Source organism: Phaethon aethereus, assembly GCF_964289735.1.
Source record: "Phaethon aethereus genome assembly, chromosome: 1".
Classification (NCBI taxonomy): Eukaryota; Metazoa; Chordata; class Aves; order Phaethontiformes; family Phaethontidae; genus Phaethon; species Phaethon aethereus.
The window spans coordinates 6,327,224-6,333,223 of NC_138575.1; positions in this window are offsets into that span (position 1 = coordinate 6,327,224).

The following is a 6,000-nucleotide window of genomic DNA, read 5'->3' on the forward strand; positions in this document are numbered from 1 at the left end:
CAATTAAAGTCATGAACAAACGAGAAAAACTGAGACTAAGCAAGATAAGTGCTTGTGTTAGTTATTTATTTTCATGGTCACTGAGCCTCAGGAAATCCACCCCAAGGTGAGCACTATCAGAGAAAAAGAGCTGTCAGGACAATCTCAGAGCTGTCACTGGTTATCTTGGGGAGCTTATGGGGGGGATGGAATACTGGGAAAGTGCAATTATTGAGCCTATCTTTAAAAAAAGGGAAAAGGAGGATAGATTTGTCAGCTTAACTTCAACTCCTAGAAAAATCCTGGAGCAAATAACCAAGCAAACAATTTGTAAGCCCCTAGAAGATAACAAAGAGATGAGTGACAGCCAACATGGATTTGTCAGAAACAAATCTTGTCAAATCAACTTCATTTCCTCCTATGACAGGGTAGCAGGCTTTGTAGATAGGGCAGAAGCAGTAGATGCTATGTGTCTTGACTTCAGTGACGTTTCTGACAATGTTTCACCTAACATTGTCATAGTAAGGAAGGGAAACACTGGCTAGATTAAACTACTGGTTTATATATATAAGATGGGCAGAGAAATGGCTGGAAACATGTACTCAACATATGGAAGAAAATAAAGTGTATTTATTAGGAGAGAAGATGACAAGTAACTGAAAAGAGGTCCAACCGTGTGGGAGGGTGAGAATTCAGGATGAGCTTGACAATGGTGGAAACAGAATCACAGAATCACAGAATCCCTAGGTTGGAAAGGACCTTCAAGATCATCAAGTCCAATCATCAATCCAGCGCCACCATGTCCCCTAAACCATGAAGTGCCACATCCACACGTTTTTTGAACACTTCCAGAGATGGCGACTCCATCACCTCCCCTGGGCAGCCTGTTCCAATGCCTGACCACCCTCTCAGTGAAGAAATTTTTCCTAATATCCAATCTAAACCTCCCCTGGCGCAACTTGATGCCATTTCCTCTCATCCTGTCGCTGGTTACTTGGGAGAAGAGACCAGCGCCCTCGTTGCCACAACCCTCTTTCAGGTAGTTGTAGAGAGCGATAAGGTCTCCCCTCCGCCTCCTCTTCTCCAGACTGAACAACCCCAGTTCCCTCAGCCACTCCTCGAAAGACTTGTGCTCCAGACCCCTCCCCAGCTCCGTTGCCCTTCTCTGGACACGCTCCAGCACCTCAATGTCCTTCTTGTAGTGAGGGGCCCAAAACTGAACACAGGATTCGAGGTGTGGCCTCACCAGTGCCGAGTACAGGGGCACAATCACTTCCCTACTCCTGCTGGCCACACTATCTCTGATACAGACCAGGATGCTGTTGGCCTTCTTGGCCACCTGGGCACACTGCCGGCTCATGTTAAGCTGGCTGTCAACCAGCACCCCCAGGTCCCTTTCCGCCGGGCTGCTCTCCAGCCACTCCTCCCCAAGCCTGGAGCGTTGCATGGGGTTGCTGTGACCCAAGTGCAGGACCCGGGACTTGGCCTTATTAAACCTCATACAGTTGACCTCTGCCCATCGATCCAGCCTGTCCAGATCCCTCTGCAGAGCCCTCCTACCCTCCAGCAGATCAACACTCCCACCCAACTTGGTGTCATCTGCAAACTTACTGAGGGAGCACTCGATCCCCTCATCCAGATCATCAATAAAGATATTGAACAAGACCGGCCCCAGAACCGAGCCCTGGGGAACACCGCTTGTGACCGGCCACCAGCTGGATTTAACGCCGTTCACCACAACTCTCTGGGCTCGGCCATCCAGCCAGTTCTTTATCTAGTGAATAGTAAACCAGTCCAAGCCACGAGCCGCCAGTTTCTCCAGGAGAATGCTGTGGGAGACGCTGTCAAAGGCTTTACTAAAGTCCAGGTAGACAACATCCACAGCCTTTCCCTCATCCACTAAGCGGGTCACCTGGTCATAGAAGTAGATCAGATTGGTCAAGCAGGACCTGCCTTTCATGAACCCATGCTGGCTGGGCCTGATCGCTTGGTTGTCCTGCAGATGCCCTGTGAGCACTCTCAAGATGAACCGTTCCATGATCTTCCCCGGTACAGAGGTCAGGCTGACAGGTCTGTAGTTCCCAGGATCCTCCTTCCGGCCTTTCTTGTAGATGGGTGTTACGTTGTCAAGCCTCCAGTCTTCTGGGACCTCCTCTGTTAACCAGGACTGCTGATAAATGATGGAGAGTGGCTTGGCAAGATCCTCTGCCAGCTCCCTCAATACTCTCGGGTGGATCCCATCCAGCCCCATAGACTTGTGGGTGTCCAGGTGGCTTAACATGTCCTTAACTGCTTCCTGCTGGATTATGAGGAGTTTATTCTGCTCTCCATCCCCATCTTCCAGCTCAGGGGGCTGAATACCCTGTGGATACCTGGACTGACTATTAAAGACTGAGGGAAAGAAGACATTAAGTATCTCAGCCTTGCCCTCATCCTTGGAGACAATGTTCCCTGCCATATCCAGTAGGGGATGGAGATTCTCCTTGCCTCTCTTCTTGTTGCTAATATATTTGTAGAAGCATTTTTTATTATCCTTTACAACTGTGGCCAGACTGAGCTCTAGCTGGGCTTTTGCCTTTCTAATTTTGTCCCTGCTTGACCTAACAAGATCCTTGTACTCTTCTTGAGTTACCTGCCCCTTCTTCCAGAGGTGATAAACTCTCCTCTTTTCCCTGAGTCCCAGCAAAATCTCCCTGTTCAGCCAGACCGGTTGCCTTCCCCGCCAGCTCTTCTTACGGCACATGGGGACCGCCTGCTCCTGCGCCTTTAAGATCAGAAACAGTCTGAAACATCTAAGGTGACTTCAGGGAACAACTGGCTAATCAGCGTCTCTGCAGAAAAAGAACAATGATGGAGAATAAGATGAGAGAGGATCCTTGAAATTAATATTATCAGCAAAGTGACACTTTTGCAGAAAAAACAAATACTGTCATGGGATGTAAAAGCAGCAATAATCTCTCTCAGATGCATGACATAATCTTTCTGCTCTATTTGGTATGAATGAGGCCATAGTTGAAGCATGGTGTACCTTCTACTGTTTGCGTTTCAAGAAATATTTGGGTCATCTAAAGGCATAGTAGAGAGATTAGGGGTGTAGAAACTTGACCTATTAGAAATCAAAGTGTTGAGATTGCTTCCTCAAGAGAAAAGACCAAGTCGAGACAGGATTACTAGTTTTCAAATACATAAAAGGTTGCTGAAAAGTGGAAAAATTGAATTGTTCCACATACATACCCATTTTGTATGTGACAAGGAATAATGTGCTCTAAACTGCAGAAAGGGATACTTATGAAGAACTTTTGAACAGTAAGAATGATTAAGCACAGAAATACATTGCCTGAGAAGACTGTGAGCCTCCATCACTGGAGACCTTAAGAACAGTTTAGACAAACATGTTAGGAATAGTTCAGAGACAGCTGATCCTGCCTAGGGTAAAAGAATGATCCCTCAATGTTCCTTCCACCCATTCTTTCTTTATTTCTCCAAAACATTAACAAGATGGCACACAAAGGTTCACCATTCAGAATTGCCAAACTAAATGCATTTGCTAATGATGTGCACAATGGGTAAACAGGACATTGGCAGATGGTGGAACATTTTCTCTAGTTAAAGTTTATTCAGAGGAACTTTTGGCAGTACTAAATGGGAAGAATGATAGCAAAGATAGCTTGAAATACTTATTCACAACGCTGGCTAGGCTAGCTAGCAAGCCAGAAGATCTAGGTGATTTTGTGCATAAGACACATGAAGGGCTTCTGCAGCCCTTCACGATGGTGAAACTGAACATGGAAGGAAGGAGTCCACACTAACACTGATAATGCTGTTATGAAAAGTCAAAGGATTTTACTGGTTTTTAACTTGGATTATTATATGAATTTGGTTGTTTTTTTAGGAGAAATACAGAAGTCCAAATTTATATTGTTTCTTTATTACAGAGGAACTGAATGACTGGTTGGAGATGAGTAGGGAATATTAAAAACCTAACAAAAATAATGATATACTAGAGTATTTCCCATCTTATAATTCAAGATCACATGAGCAAGCAACATCATTTGTGCAATTCAAAGTGATGAGTGAAGTGAAACCCTAGAATATCCCTAACTGTAAATGTTTTAGGTTACCTGTCATTTAGAGTAGTCTGGCTTGGAGACAGGAGTGTATTTATCAGAAAAGCAATAGAGCAACACTCGTAAATAGATGGTATGTTTTGAACTCTATGAGAACACTTCAGCTTTTGTACAATAGAGGCTTATATTCTGGTAAAGGGTTTCCTTCTCCTCACTTAGTAACTGTACACCATTATTAGCCGTCAGAGTCTACATTGGGCCATTCTTCCCTTGCAGGCATGTAATCTATTTTAATTTGCTTCTTTAAAACTAGCAACTCTTTCTTGAAGCATGCTTATATAGGCAGGTTTTCCCTAAGGGCAGCTCATTCCACTTCTCAGGGAAATGCATAGCATCGGATATGAGTCTACCATATCTTTTGAATTAACCAAGGTGTTACCCGGAGTCTTTATGTTGATGACAAACCAAAGAAAACCTGTGTGCACCAAGATGCCAGTGATTCTTCATAAGGAATGTTGTCTTCCAAGTCATCAAAGAACAAATCTGTTCTCCTAAATTCACAAAACACTGTCAGGTTTTCTTGATTTTTTTAAGACAAAGAAACAAATTCTTCCTACCTGCCTACAGTGTCAAAAGGAGAAACCTCACTGTTTGTATTTCCTATCTAAATATATTTGTCTCATATCAATATAAAATGTTGTATTTTCCCCAGCTGCAGTTGTCTTCACAAAGTGGATAATTGTGTTGGTGTTCTTCGGGATATAAACTGCTACACAGATAACTAAAAAATCATCTACTTTCATCGCTTAGGTTTGATCATAAAGGAAAGACAATTGCACAACATTCAGAGGAGGTAAAGTTATTAGCAGAGTTTAAAGGTGTTACTTGTTGGAATATAGCAATGCAGACTTGACAATTTGAAATTACTGTAAATGTCACTAAATAAAGTAATGGGGTCAAATCTCATGTGTCTCTGAACTGGTACAGGTCCATGGAGTTTAACAATGCTGTGCTAATTACATCAGCAGAGAATTTGCCCTCTAGTTTCTTAAGGCCTGTCACAGAGAAAAATGCTTTGCACAGAGGCATTTGTTCTCAATTTTATATCCTTGGATGTGCTTGTTTGTGTTTATATAGATGCAGAGACTGATGCAGGGATAGATCTGTGTAGCTCTCTCACTCTGGCATGGCTACCAGCAATCTTTACGTTTTCATTTTGAACTCTGGCACCTCAAAATAAGCTGGAGAAGAACTAATAACTCTGCCTGGTGTCTCCAGGTCTAGAGAGATCTGAAATGTTTTTATTGATAGACAATGAACTCTGTTTGTGACTGAGGAGTGTGGGGAGAGTTTGGGGGGGGTGTCCTGCTTCTCAAAAAAATATTACCGTTGAACTACTTTTACTGAGGAAGGGAAAAAAGCGAGCAAACAAAACAACTCAATGTACTGTGTATTAGGCCTGAATTCACCTTAGGCCCTTTATCTACTTTTTTCATCCTGTTTTCTCTCTGCTTTATTCCCTGCTCCAGCCTATAAGGATTTGAAAGCCCTGTTGCCCTTTAGCAATGCTTGCTCTACATGGGAGGGCAGCAAAATATTAGCTAGTTTAATGACACTCTCTGGCTCCCTAGAAGAGCAGCATTCATCATCATCACTTAAGAAAACATCTTATCTCAAGCAGACAAGCTCAAGCAGCTTATTGCATCCACATCTATTACAAGGTTGCAACATCTACACTGAGGTTACCAAGAGTCAACGTACGTTTTACTACTACTTCAGGGAGAATGAATGTATTGAACCACAGTGCTGCGTAATTATCTATATCATTGACCCTGACACCGAATGGAAAATATTGCTCACCCATTGCACAGCAGCTCACACAGAATTAGTGTCGCATTTAATGTATTGTAATTAAGGCCTGAAAGCACATACATAGTTAGAAAGAGGAAAAGAG